This window comes from Triticum urartu, chromosome 7A, assembly GCF_056163025.1.
Source record: "Triticum urartu cultivar PI428250 chromosome 7A, HENAU_Tu73, whole genome shotgun sequence".
Classification (NCBI taxonomy): domain Eukaryota; kingdom Viridiplantae; phylum Streptophyta; class Magnoliopsida; order Poales; family Poaceae; genus Triticum; species Triticum urartu.
The window spans coordinates 14,725,238-14,740,990 of record NC_141879.1 but is presented as its reverse complement, the minus strand read 5'-3'; the positions used below and the strand labels follow the sequence as shown (position 1 = coordinate 14,740,990).

General features: G+C 43.8%; 1 pseudogene; it reads right to left on the bottom strand.

The window, feature by feature from the left end:
- Positions 1 to 13,325: 13,325 nt before the first annotated feature.
- Positions 13,326 to 15,357, bottom strand: LOC147956951 (disease resistance protein RGA5-like; annotated as a pseudogene).
- Positions 15,358 to 15,753: the final 396 nt, after the last annotated feature.

Here is a 15,753-nt window from a genome sequence, read left to right as displayed (position 1 = left end):
TGACACGCGCATTTTCGGTCCCTGTACATGTACATGTAAACCAACCCAACCAGTGGATGGATGCATGCTCTATGTCATGAAGTATGTCGGCCGAGCCAGTTGATGGGCCAGATCGATGCTACCAGAGGGATTCCATTGTAGACCAATGCTCGACCTATGTCCGGTGTGTGTGATAGGTCCACTGTAAGACAAACATAGTTCCGTCAACCCTAAAACCCTAAACAGTGATAACCCTAACCCCCCCCACTAAACCGTAAAAACATTCAAAATTTTGCCCCACATGGAAACCATTATGCATGCATTCTCTATGGGGTCATGGGATGCCATGAAGAAAGTTTGGGATTATACACGCAAGTACGATCTCTGACACGCGCATTTCCGGCCTAGCATGTCAACACCCCAAAAGCACTAGCTGGGTTCCTCACCTGTATGAAACAAACCCAACATCGATCCGGTCCAGTGGATGGATGCATGCTCTATGTGGCACGAAGTTTGTCGGCCGAGCCAGTCAACGGACCGGATCGATGCTACCGGAGGGAATCCATTGTAGACCAACGCTCCATCAATGTCCGGTGTGTGTGCTACATCCACCGTAAAACAAACATAGCTCCATCAACCCTAAAACCCTTAAACCCTAAACCCTGATAACCCTAAGCCCCCCCCACTAAACCGTAAAAACATTCAAAATTTTGCCCCACATGGAAACCATCATGCATGCATTCTCTATGGGGTCATGGGATGCCATGAAAAAAGTTTGGGATTATACACGCAAGTACGATCTCTGACACACGCATTTCCGGCCTAGCATGTCAACACCCCGAAAGCACTAGCTGGGTTCCTCACCTGTATGAAACCAACCCAACATTGCTCCGGTCCAGTGGACGGATGCATGCTCTATGTGGCACGAAGTTTGTCGGCCGAGCCATTCAACGAACCAGATCGATGCTACCGGAGGGAATCCATTGTAGACCAACGCTCCACCAATGTCCGGGGTGTGTGCTACGTCCACCCTTAAACCCAAAACCCTGATAACCCTAACCCCCCCCCACTAAACCGTAAAAACAATCAAAATTTTGCCCCACATGGAAACCATTATGCATGCATTCTCTATGTGGTCATGGGATGCCATTAAGTAAGTTTGGGATCATTAGTACATATACATGCAAGTACGATCTCTGACACACGCATTTCCGGGCTTGCATGTCAACACTCAACCCTAAACCCTGATAACCCTAACCCACCCCCCACTAAACCCTAAACACTGAACCCTGATAACCCTAAGCCCCCTCCCCACTAAACCCTAAAAACTGAACCCCTAAACCCCTAAACCCTAATTACCCTAAACCCCTAAACCCTAAACCCTAAACCCCTAAACCCCTAAACGAGTTGACAAGATTTTCTTATTTCTTTATATCATTTATCCAAATCTCACATAACTCACGCGGCCCACCCCTCCGTAAATCCCGCGATTACAGCTCCGCATTCTAACCACCCGGGCCGTCCGCACCTCCCACGACCGCTGCAAGATCAGATCGGAGACGCCGGTCGCCCACGGAATACAGGAGTCGGCGGCCACCACTCACCGCCCACCGCCAACGTGATCTGATGGCTCGGACGTCAGTGTTCTTCTCGCCGCCTCCTCCTCGAGTGAACGCACCGTTTTTCCTTTGCGCCGTCGACCGCGCTATACCGGCACTTATAGTTTCCGACGCACTAACTACCGCCATCTACTCGGTGGCACCGTCTCCGAGATAAGGTATTACCTGATCGTAACTCTTTATAATCGTTGTCCGCCTTTCCTTTAGTAGTTGAACCCTCATAGGTTTTGCACCTAAATAGGTTCTGTGCTTAAACCCATAAGTGGATCATATGTTAAATGGCCCAGTTAATTTTGTGAAAATTAATTCTCTGCTAATTTTGTTATACATTTTCCAATTTTGTTCAGATTAATTGAGCCGGATTTTATCATTGCATACGAGCCAGCAATGTCAGTTTCAGATACGATCCTTCATAATGGAGAAAAGCCCATCTCCGAAATTACCGATGCGGTAAGTAATAGACTGTTTGTGTACAATCGTTTCGTATACATAATTCATGTGTACTCAGTATAATTTAATGGCATGTAACAGGAACTCGCCGAAAAGCATGGTCATATGAAGTTAGTATGCTCACAGACAAGGTTCGGAAAAACCATGAAACTGTTGTCACAAGACCACAAAAAGTACATCATATCAGAAACCAGTCTTGGCGGTCTAACCCAGATGCATGAAGTGACTCTACGGCGCATAATGTTGGTTAGACTAGCCAAGAGCATAGATATGGACACGCAATCCATTACCATCGGTAAAATGCCAATTCCTATAACAAAAGAGGACGTGCAAGGTATATTTGGCATTCCGATAGAAGGGGAGGATATAGAGCCACATCTGGAAATGCAAATCGACACAGAATTGTTTACCGCCTATGCAAACAATGGGCAAATTTTGATTTCTGACCTTGAAACGGCGATCCGAGCTTCCAAAGCCCTAGATGGCGATTTCCTGAGACGGTTCATTCTGTACGCAATTGGTACTGTTCTAGCACCAACATCACAACATTATGTGGACTCGAAATTTCTCAACCTTGTTACAGATCTTGAAAACCTTCAGAAATTTAACTGGGGATGTTTCACACTTAATCACTTCTTCAAGTCCGTTCACAAGTTTAGAAATCGAGATCACATAAATCTACAAGGAAATCTAATTCTGCTCCAGGTTAGTGCTAGATCACTACTTAATGTCCTTTAATTATTGTTCTGTTGCATATCTGTATTGTGATGAACTAATTTATTGTGTAGTATTGGTACTGGGAGCACGTGCGTAGTGGCCGATTAATGTATGCTTCTAGACCCCCTCCATTGATCGCACGATGGGACGAAATGATGGCTACTTTAAGAAGCGATGCTTACGAGAAAGGAGGTCTTCATAACGGGTTGGTACCTATCTACAATTGAACTTTCTATATCCGATTTTTTATTTGGTACTAATGGTTCATTGTATTTTACAAAAATAGGCTGTCATGGAAATTTGTGCTCCTCAACGACCGTCCGAGAATTCTAATAATTTTCCAAGAAAAAAAGATGAACATGTGCATCAACATGATTCGTATCGAGCACCGTCACAAGGATAGCAATTTAGTAGCCAGCAAGTATGTACTCCAAGGACTATTTGTTTTTGCAATATCACAAATAGGTGTCATGGAACCTCATTCATTTAGCTATTGTTATCAACTGGGTTTTATTTTGTTTACACAGATTGAAATGGTAGTTGAAGTCATGAATGCACGCATTGCTGATCATGAAAAGAAGGTAGGCAGGAAGTTAATGGAAATTGAGCACAGATTTGATGTCAAATACCAGACTCTATGTGAAGACTTGATCGACATGAAGACTAAAACTGGCACTAATCCTAGGTTGTCGAAGGCCGAGGACGAAATTAAAGACTTAAGGAGGGAACTCCATGTATGTCATACTGTGCATTTTGTATTTTTTATGAATATGTTCCTTCATGTTCATTATTGTTTGCATTGTTACAGGAATTAAAATACGAATTTACAAGCAACTGACAATCAGTGTCACAGAAAGGAGGCGTGCAGGTGATCAATATGGCCCAACACGTCAATATCTAAAAGTAACAAACTAATGATGAACTACCTTTGTTCATTGTAGGATCAAGTCAATGTGTGCAATTCATCCCTGACAGGAACTCCTAGGGCTAGCCAATTCATGACAGGGACTTCAAGTACACCAAGTGCAAGACATGTGACGGAAAACAATGAGGAACCACAATTAACTCCGATGAATCCTGTCTTTGGTAATGATTACAAGTTCACGGATGAGGACATAGAGACAGCCGTTTACATCCGCGGAACATACGACCCTGTTGAAATAGCTAGAATCAGAGACATTTCCCTCACAGTAGAAAATCTGAAGCGAAATTTGGACGACAAATACATTTATGGTGATGTAAGCCCATTATACTCTATTCTACATCATCACTACAACAACTGTCTTATTATTGTATGATTGAAAATTTGGCAGGTTATTATGGAATATGCTCGCATTAGCCAAATTGAGAATGATACTACCTCAATCATATCCCCACAAGAAACCGAAAAGCTGTTACAAATGAAGGGGGTGGTTCCTGTTGGACGTGCAGCCTCATGGTTAGCTCCTGTAGCAGGAAAATTTGTAGGGTGCCGCAAGGTACACATTTTCCACACTTTCATAGTTTACGTACACACTGTACACGACAAATTTCGGTTCTCAACCCAAGCCAAATTTTACTGCAGGTGCATGTCCCACTGAATGTACACCAAAACCATTGGATGCTAATGATGTTTAATTTTGACAAAAAAGAAATTCAGACTCTGAACTCCATGAATTATCATTGCGACAAGACCAAGCAAGATTCTCTTGTAAGTGTTCTTTTGCTGCCTCTTTTGGTCCGCATGGAACATGAGCTCCCAAAGTACCGTAACCCTATGTATAACTCGTCGTACCCTAGGTTGACTCGATTCAGTTCTGCATTGACGAAGCTGTCAAGAAAGGGTTCATATCACCAGCTAAGAACATCAATTTTGCCGAATGGACAAAAAAACGCGATGAGAACATACCACAACAGACCGATGGGTACGCATGGCCTCATAAATTATTATTTGCGTACACGAATAAGATTACTGATCTTTAACTAAACATCGCAGGACTTCCTGTGCGGTTTGGACACTGCAGTAAATGTTGTCATGGAACGGGGATGAAATGACCGATATTTTAAACCAGGTAATTGAATGCCTAATTTAAATTTGTACTTTGTTTAGCTTGAAAGCTATGCTGACGTCAGTGTCGGTTATCCAATATAGGCAAGGTTAGATATTTTCAGGTGGAAAATATGTACGGCCTTACTACATTCAAATTGCAATCCGCTTCGTCTCGAATCATATAAGTTCCCCATAACGGTTAGCGCTACATCAATAATATATCATTTATTTCATAAGTCTCATGATTAGAACTAACCCAGCACTCTCTCTTATACAGAAGAAGGTGTACGATGCCCAGCAAGCAGTTCTACCTGATGCTTCAGAAGAGGACGTACAATTAGTCAACAATCCTGATGGTTCCAACGAACCTGACACATCCAACGCCCAGAAGGATACCGGTGCACCCAACTCCCCCAAAAATGGTGCACCCAACTCCCCCAAAAGGAAGAGAGCACGTGGACGACCGAGAAAGCTAGTCGATCCCGAGGAAGCAGCAAAAACAAAGAGTCTTAAAGAACTGAAACTTAAATTTGACAGCAACACCATAGCCAACCAAGTATCTTCGTTACCATCACGGTTACGTAGAGAGCATAAACCAGCACCAGCTTTATTGAGCCCATTCAAACACAAATAGGTAGCATCAATTGATCATCAATTGATACATGCTCATGCTCATGCTCTACTTTTAGCATCATTTGATACACGTTTAGTTCTTGTCAGAAAGTGGAAATAGGTACTTTTGGCAATCCTGAGCATCCTCTACTTATTGCAATATCTAATGCATCATCAGTACAAAGCTTGATTTGGCAATAGGTGGACTCGGCAATCATTTGCATGCTTTAATTTTGTCAAAAATTAATGCATAGTTCAGTTGTAACTGCTCATAGATATGGCAGGAACATGCTGAGTTATACACTAAACATAGTCATGCCAAGCTATAACTACCATAGTCATATTATTAGAGTTCCTAGCATGCATCACCGTACGGCAGAATAACACAGCAACCATAACATAGACCACCGTACGATACTTGAGCTGCTAAGGCCTTGTACAATGCAAGGTGCTTAGGGGGGTTGCTTATAGAAATAAACCAGGCTTTTCTTACGCACATGTGCTTATTTGTACAGGGTAGACGCATAACTAGGCGTCTCTCCTGTAGAAATAGGCACCGGTGCTTCAGAAAAACCCTGTTTATTTTTCTAAGCACCACCATAAGAATCTAACATTGTACAAGGCTTAAACATGCATCACCAAAATAGTATTAACAACTAGGAACACTAAACCAGAGTAGCAGCAAACTCTTAACATAAACGGCAGATCAACCACCGCTCAGCATAGGTTCAGACACACCATAGGACATCAGTTTTAGACTCGAACAACAAAGAAACATAGATAACATAAGAGGACACGGCGGTCCCGGGGCAGCAGCAGCACTCTAGCAACACATCACTTCTCTCCATTCTTCAATGCATGTTGTAGGGCTCATTGACTTTGACAATATCGAGGAAGCGTGTGTAGGCAGCATGTTTAGCCAGAGTACTGGCTTTATGCTTCTTACCATGTCCATTGCCAGTGCTGAAGGCATGCTGGATCATGCCATCTATGCCGCCACCGATCACCTTGCAACAGAAAGGGCACCCAATCTTGCCAAAGAAACGGTACTTGATCTTCCCAGCAATCAGATGCCTCAGGGTGTACCGGCTCTTGCTGTGCCTGCTGTCCATGCTGTAGTCCACGTCGTCATCATCCACCTGTGAATTAGTGAATTAGTATACATAGAAGAACTCAGCTAATCTATTATGGTACATTGACTTTAATTACAATGTTTTGAAAGTACACATGTGTAACATGGCAACTATCTATTTGCTAGAAACAAGGCGTATGTGCACATACATAATTGAGCCAATGAAATTGACATGCATAAATATGGACGGTGGAATAGTTGCATTTATAGATTAGTGCACAAGTAGTACATAATTAACACATGAAAGACTTCATGAAGTGGCTTGGTTTAATGATATTTGAAACTTGTTACAGGTGTAGTTCTTATTGGAATCAGAAAAATGGCTTCATTATACTCCTCCATGTTTCACACAAGGGGGGTTTTTTCTGTCTACTAGAATGAAGAAACCATTATTCTTTCTAACAGCGGCAATACTGCTTCTCCAACATTGTTAGACCCTGATAAGTTTTAGAAGGAAATTGGTAAAGGAGCTATGGGGTGTCTCACTGCTCATATTGACGAGAGATGTGGCTGTGATCATCTAGATAACATACTGTGGAAAATTGGCTAGATGAAATGTTTTGATTTTTTGGTATCCGGTGGATATGTACTGTCAGCCCATAATTATTAAGGGAGCGATCACTTCCTTTGCAAAATGGAAATCTGTATAGAATTTGCAAATGGATCATCTATGAACATGTTTGCAAACTAATCATCTATGAACATGTGTGCAAATTAATTCATCTACATAAACTAAAATGAATCAGGAACTGCAGCATTTTGTCACTGTCCTTGGGAAGCCAATGGAGAATCCTGCCATATATCCATTGTTTAACCCACTTTTTTCATTAATGTATCCCTGCCATGAACATTTTCTTGTATTTGGGTTCATTACCCCACTTCTTTCATTAATGTACCCCTTGTGAAACTTATGCTCATCTAGTTAACAAGACAAAACCCAATGCCATGAAAAAACCCAGAGTATCTGCTGGAATCAGAATGTGAATCAGATTTAAAAATCCACATCCAACATGAAGATCTATGCTAGATCCCTACAATCCTACATACGTAGAACTAGCACGCCCAAGTGAAATTGATGCTCATCTAGTTAACAAGAAAAACCCCAATGTCATGAAAAAAACAGAGCAAACAACAGAGTACTAACTCAGATAGCTCGTCGATGGCATCCTCGTCGAAGTCGCTGCCCTTCCTGCAATCTACGTTGAACTCCTTTATGGCGTTCTCCTCGAAGAGCTCTTCGATTTTGTCATGCACCTTCTGCTTACGCCTTCTCATCAACTCCTCCTCCAGATCTTCCCCGACCTTGTGCTCACCGACGGGTGCCTCGACGGCTGCGATGGCAGCGGGAGCAGGCACAACGGTCGCTGCACCGCCAGCTTCTGCCGCTATGGCGGACTTGGCCGCTCCACCTACGGCTGCAGCCACGGCAGCAGACTGCTTTGCTCCGATGGTTGCCTCAGGCTCGTCCGCCGCATCTTCACATCCGCGCTTCATCGTCGGTCAAAGACAGGAGGAGGGAGGCGTAGGAAGGGAGGAGGGTGGTGAGGAAGGAGGAGAGGGTGGTGAGGTGGTGACGAAGGAAGAGAGGGTGGGGAGAGGACGAGGGTTTTCTACCCGATTTGGGGAAGAAATGCACTGCTCCTGCCTCTTGGAGTTACCGAGAAGCCGCGGGTGCCGATTTGAGTTGACACACCCACCCGGCCGTCCCCATTCCACGTGGGGATGTGGCGGTCCTGCACGCGGTCGTGCACCTCCTGCGGTTTGCCATCAATTGCTATCGGCCTCACAAGTGGGTCCCCTTGTCATCCACACAACCGAGCCACCACATGTACCACATTTTTCTTTCTTTCCGTCTCGACCGCGCCACATCTTTCTTTCTCCCCTTCTCGACCAGCGTCGCCGCCGCCATCTCCCGACGACCCCTCTCTTCGCTGCCAGTGCGCGGCCGCCGCCAACTCCGGCAAGTACGTGAGATCTCCCCTCTTCTTCCCTTCCCCAACCACGGCTCCCTACGGAGGCGGATCTGAGCCGATTGGTTTGGACTGAAACTTAGTTTTTGGATTGGATCTTGATTTGGTTTCTATGGTTTGAGACCAAATCAATCAATTAGTTTGAGCCGCAACTACCACCTACTACTGCTTCAAATCAAAGAGCTGGTATTGCCGGCCAGAGCTCATCGGCTCTCTCGAGTTTTGTCGCCATGTCTGATCTAGATTCATGACGTGCCCTCGCATATGGCTTTGTCCACGGTTTGAACCTTTGGATTCAATCCAAAAGTTGAAAACGGTTTGGACTGGGTTGGATGACGAGCATGTATAGTTCGGTTTGGTCTAGATTCTAAATGAAAATATCTGGATTAGTTTGGTTTTGATGTGTGCCGTGGATTGGACTGGTTTTAGTTTGGATGCCGAACTATTCCCAGGTTTAGATGAGACGGGCATTTCCATTGTCATTGGCATTGCTTTCTTACGTAGATGATAGAAAATTGATTTATTGGCCATTGCTAGTATAGGCTATCACTATGATTTATTATATGTATGATCTTTGTATTGTACTATGTACAATTCAACTTAGAGTTCAACATGTTCTGAGTAGAATGGAGGAAGCACAATGTGGACGCTACAACTCACGGTGCCGGACCAGCCTTTCTACTGCCACGCTGTTCGGCATCTACTTCCAGCCTTCTTTTGTTTTTGCAGCGGTAACAATTTATATGAACCTTCTGACAGTACATTCCTTTTGTTTTTTTTCTATTTGCACTAATGTATTGTGTCTGTTATTTGTTTTTATCTTACACAGATCGTACCATGCAATGTGAGATTGGCATTCAATGAGCTCGTCGCAGACACCGTGACCTTCGACGCTCTTGGGGGGGGCATACACTATGCGGGTCGAGAAGGGGCGAAAGATAACCCAGATAGGAGGAGATGATTGGGATCGTTTCATCGCCCGCATGCGTCTTAGTGGGGGTGAATTGATCAGCTTCTCCTTCAAAAGAGATAGGCCCAGGATTTCTGTTATCTATCTAAATTTGATTCCGGATAGTGAGGATGAAGTTCATGAGGAGGAAGATGGTGCTGATTCAGATGATGACGATTCAGATGATGATGAGAACCCACTTGTTGAATACCTGTATGCGCAAGGACTCAGACTGGGCGACGAGGAAATCGGCAACCTCTAGGACATGCTTCTGCTACGTGAAGACTACCTAGGGAAGCCATTCATGACCCGCCTCACAAGGACGAATGTTAAACGGCATATCATGGTATGTTACTTAGTGTGGTAATTACATGATATGCATGCTTAGTTAGTGTAGTAGTTCATATGATATGCATGTTGTAGTACTGTGATGAGAGGCCTAGTTTAGAATTCATTTAGTGAAGAAGTTTATGACATGCATGTAGTGTAGTAATATGCGATGATATGCTTAGTGTACGCAGTAATCTAATGATATGCCTAATTACTGTAGTAATTTTATGCTTGGCGTATAGTGTAGTGATATGATGATATATATGCTCAGTGTTGAATCCAATGATATATGTGTCTTGAAGTGTGTGCTTTGTTGATAATTGCACGTGACATGATCGTATATCATGTCAACTATTTTCAGAAATTACCTAAGAGGTTACTTGATAGTTGTGGCATCGACCCGGACGAAGAAGGCATGGCTGCTGGACTACGCCTTACCAGAACTTTCTTCATCACCAGTTGTGCCTATGCAGTGGACACGGACGGTCGCACTGTCTTGAGCAGGGCAGGGTGGAAGAAGTTCCTTCGTGCCAAGAATCTTCGGGTAGGACAGGCCATCCTACTCACTATTGCGAACACCCGTCGCCATGACTTGAGGATGATGATCACCATCCACCTCATTTAGAACTGGGGTGGGCCATGTATCAATGTGAAATGAACTTGTTATGTTAGCTCTTGTTTGCGAGTACTTGTCGTGTATTACTGTACCTATATCTACTCATATCTAGGTACTATTGCTTGTGATGGATTGCAACTATTATTAACTGGTAACTAATGCTCTACTAGCTATGATTATTCCACTGTGTGATGTTTTATAGGCTGTAGTGTGACATGGTAACTGTTATATATGGTAGAGGCTTGTCTCTAAGACCTTGTACAATGCAAGGTGCTTAGGGATGTGCTTCCACTGTGTGATGTTTTGTACGTGCCAGGTTGTAGTATGAAATGCTAACTGTCCTATATGGTAGTGGCTGGTCTCTAATTGGACCGACATGTTGAACTAGTATCAATGGTAGAGGCGTTTCGTTGTGCGCCACATCCAACAGTTCACATAATTAATTATCCAAAGATTAAGGTATGAAACCCTTGGTCATACATAACAACATCTCGTTCCTAAAAATTAAGGTACTTCCACATTCAAACTAACTAATACTACAAATTCGAAGGAACTACTTAATACATTAACAGCACATAGGGAAGTAGCCCTGGTCCAATGGCTTGAGAAATGACGAAAAAAAACTGGAAGAAGAAGGATCAGCCAGTAGTAGCACCATCAGCCTCCCAGCCTCACAACTTCAGCCAGCCTGGTGAACTCCAGGTTTTTTCCTGCAAAACACACATGTGATGTTGGAGGCAAGAAAATAAATATGTCCGGGGTCTTGTCATGGCATCTAATCGCACGGAATGCTAGTACAAATGATGGAGAACAAAACATCCAACGTGAGCAAATTCATAGGAGTTCTAGATCCATGGATACCATCAAGAAAAAATGCTCAGTTTTAATTCGGACAGAAGACTTGGTGAAAACATGCATATTCATATCAGCAACATTGATATGGCATCTTTGCAAGCTTGGGTCAGTGACTTGTCTTGTGTTTCATGGCATGACAATAATTTTAACAATAAATAGACATGAAATTGACCCAAACTCATGTACAAAGTTAGGCCATATGATGCATGGATTAATTCACACATAAATGACAAAATGCCAACTTTGTATAGAATTTGCAGTACTGAAATATTTCAGTGTGTACCGGTGTGTACTGAAACTGCAGTAGTGAAATAATTCAGTGTGCATCGGTGTGTACTGAAATTGTAGTAACCAAATATTTCAGTGCCTACCGGTGTGTACCGAAATATTTCAGTGTCTACCACTGCAACATTACAAATTTTGCCTAGGGCAGTACCGAAATATTTCAGTGCCTACCGGTGTGTACCGAAATATTTCAGTGTCCACCACTACAACATTACAAATTTTGCCTAGGGCAGTTCCGAAATATTTCAGTGCCTACCGCTGTGTACCGAAATATTTCAGTGTCTACCACTAGAACATTACTAATTTTTCCTAGGGTTCATATGATGCCTAGGGTTCACATACATCATAATCCATCCTCCAAATCCATGTACTCAAATGTTCATGCAATTCATTGAGATTAAAATTCCATCTAGCATTCCCTCTCTGAGCTATTACGATCAGTATCACCATGATGTAAGCACGAGCAGTAGGAGATGAGGAGTGGGGAAGCTTACTCTAAACATAGCTACCGCTGCCGTTCAGACGAGGAGAGCGGCGAGGGAAGCGTGGAGAACGGCGGGGAAGCGAGGTCGCGACCACTGTCCTCCTCATCTTGCGCTTCGGAGTCTCCGGTGACTCGATTGGAGGCTGCACAATCTACAACGGCACCTCGTGCACGGTGGGTTCCTGATCCAGTGGATGCTCTACCCTGGATCTGAACGCCCACCACCTTCGCCTGGTCCACTCGCTAGACGAATTGGCCTGCTACATAGCCCAGAGGAGGATCTCGATCTTGTGAATCGGTTGAGCGGGCGGGGGCCAAAGCTTTGCCCTCTCCTTCTTCGTCAAATTCTTGAGAGTGGCCATTGTCATCCAGCTCATCTGCCTTGTGTTGTCAAACAAAGAACAGATCTCCCTCAACCTGGACAACTTGACCTGGTCGCCGCCGGTGATCTGCACGAAGTCGGTGTTCTCGTCGTCGGCCATCAGCTCGATCTGCCGTGGAAGAGGGGGTGGGGGTGGGTGGGTGGGGGGGTTGCCTGAGTGGAGTGAAGTTGCAGCGGCAAGAAGGAGGAGATGACTGCGGTGGACTTGGAGGAGAGGCAGGAGATGGCTGCCGATGAGTAATTGTGGAATGTGTAGCACCATGGTGGCGGTTATGCATTCGACGAGAGGGGCTGCGCGTGCAAATTTTCCTAGGACTAAACTGCCCCTAGATTAAAACGCGTCCCCACCTTGTCACGAGTACCGGCCCACTCGTTTTAGTACTTTCGGGTACTTTCATCGGAGTACTACCCAGTACTTCGTATTTGTCTGCCGTTAGATCGACATCAATGAACGGTTCTAAAAATGCCCAACCACTCTAAAACTTGTATAAATTTAAATGAAAAACTAAGAAAAAGCGGTCCTACCACTTGAACTCAAGACTTGTGGGACGCGAAGAGGACATCCAGCCATTGTGCTACGGATGTTATTATGTTTTCAACAAGATTCCAACACTATATATACAAAAAAAATTAAAAGTAACGAAATATTTCAAACAAAATACAAATATTTCGGCCACTCTCGAAATGATCGAAATTTCGTCAAAATTCTGAACAATGTGTAGCATTGATTGATTCATCAATCATCAGGATTGCAGCCATCACAGAGAGGAAGATTTTACAAGAAAAATAGAGATCTTGATCCATAACCACCATTAGTTGTCATAAACAAAGATTCAGAGGACACATTGGCAGTACAAACAAAGATCAGGAGCGCCTTTTCACTAGATAGACCTAGTACGTACAATGCATGCAGGAATTATGCTCTGATAGAAACCATGACGGAAGGGCGGTTCGGGTGCATCAGCAAGGCCTCTTTGAGCGTGTCCACGGCATCCTTATCATTGCGGAACCCATACACTTTGATCTCCTGTAGGTGTAACAAGTGCTCCATGCCGACTGGTATAGTGTCGCCCCAATCGAACGCACTGAACCAGAGTGTTTGTAAACAGGGCATATCACGTGCCTCGAAGCCCAGGTACGGCGTAGTGTCTTTCTTAGACCAGAAATATAGGAACTCCAGAACTGGGAATAGCCCCGTCCCTAACATAGCTCTGTAACCAGGGATTTCATATGCTCCAAATTCGAGGTGGGCGAGGGAGGGAAGCTCTCCAAGCAGATGAACATCCTGGGTTGATGTCCCTTCAACAGACAGCTTAAGGAAGCGCAGGCAATGGAGACCAAACAACCATTTTGGAACTCTCCATAACCGCTAGTACTGCAATTCAAGGCGCTCGATATGTTGAAAAGGATTGGAAAATGAGCCCAGCTGCTGGCTATCCTCACGCTCAACATGATCGCCGCCAGAGATGACCAGAGATTCAAGGTTACATAGCTTTCCAATGGAGCAAGCCAAAGCATCAACTTTTGGCAAACCCAAACTAATAAAACCTAGTGACATATGCAGTTCCCTCAGATTGGTCATCTCGCTGAGACCCATAAAACACTCCAGCGAGCTCTTTTCCATGTCAAGCCCTCGCAGAGTGCACAGTGATTTCATATTTCCGATACCTTTAGGCAGGTCTATAGAAGTTGGAAGAAGCATATTGGACAGGCGGGGCAAATGAACTATATCTGAGGGGATGCTCTCCATCTGTTTGCATTTTTCTATGTCGAGTGTCTCCAAGTAAAGAAGCCCACCAAGTTCAGTAGGGAGCTCTATCTTCCAAGCTCTAACCATCAGATACCTCAGCAGAAACAATTGGCTAGCAGCAATGAGGTCAATTATCTCCCACTCATTAAAAATGATTAGCACCCTGAGGTACTTGAACCACAAAAGAGGGAGTATATACTTATTGAACAGTAATGATCGAACTTGTGACAACCTAGCAGCAATAGTCGTGTCATATGTTGCTCCACCAACAGCCATGGAGCTTAGGGATAATCGGCGAACCTTGTTTTTGCAGCGATTCAGTAGTCTTGCCATGTCCTCAGAATTGTATGGCACACTTATAAAATTATGTTCGACACACTTTCTTAGGATCAAATCAAGCATCATGTCGTGTACTGTGCAAGACAACACCTCTCCATAGCTAATTTTGCTTGGCTGAATCATGCTTCTATTGAGGAGCTCATTGAAGTAACTCCTGCCAATAGCCTCCAAATCCGGCCCATGCGAACTGCTCACAAAGCCTTCACCTATCCATTGTTTAACCAAATCATCCCGTTGTATGATATGGTCCTCAGAATACATACCATGATACAGAAAACATGGCCGAAGATGTGGAGGAAGATGGGTGTAGCTAAGGTTTAATATACTATTAATTTCTTTCAATGAAGCATTTGTGGCAGGTTGGGCACGCAAAGATTTCCTTATGCTCTCCCAGTGTTTCCTTGATTTCACCTGAGTAGCTAATAGGCTAGCTATAGTGATAATTGCGAGCGACATACCACCGCACTTCTTCAGAATTGCAGCCGCAACATCTTTAATATGGGGTGGACAAACAACTTCAGACCCAAATACTCTATTGTAGAATAACATTCATGAGTTCTAATCATCGAGGGGCTTCATTGTGTAAATGCACTCACGGTCATTGTGACAGGCCATGCCAGCCACATCTTCCACTCGTGTGGTTACAATTATTCTACTCCCATTTCCATTTTTCTGGAAAAGCACAACTAATAGTATTCCATGCTGATAGATCCCACAAGTCATCAACTACAATAAGGTACCTGTTGAAATGTTTGCACATGGTTATATTGTAGCAGGATATGACTACGTTGAAGACAGAAGCATACAAAATAAAAACGAACTTGATGTAAGCAAATCTATTGCTCGGATGGTTGGTCCCTCCCTCTCTCTCCCTCTCCCTCCCCCCTACCTCACTCACTCACAAGACTCTTCCAATAGACATCTTAGCAATTTTTTACACTGAGTGAAAAAAGTACAATACTTCAATCAATTTTTTTCCAAAGATGTGTTTCTGCTCCAACATGTTTTTGTAATTTTGAATCTATATCACAAACGTAAAAACAAGAAAAAAGTCAAACTTCCCACATTTTTTTTCAAAAAGGAGGAATACCCCCGGCCTCTGCATCTGGACGATGCATACGGCCACTTTATTGATTATAACACAAGACCTTACAAAGTCGTACAACAGTAAGACCAAAGCCACCATCTTCGCAACCTCTGTCGCTACTCCTATCTACCTGATGAAGGGGCGCTGATGGTCTGGGCCAAATACCAA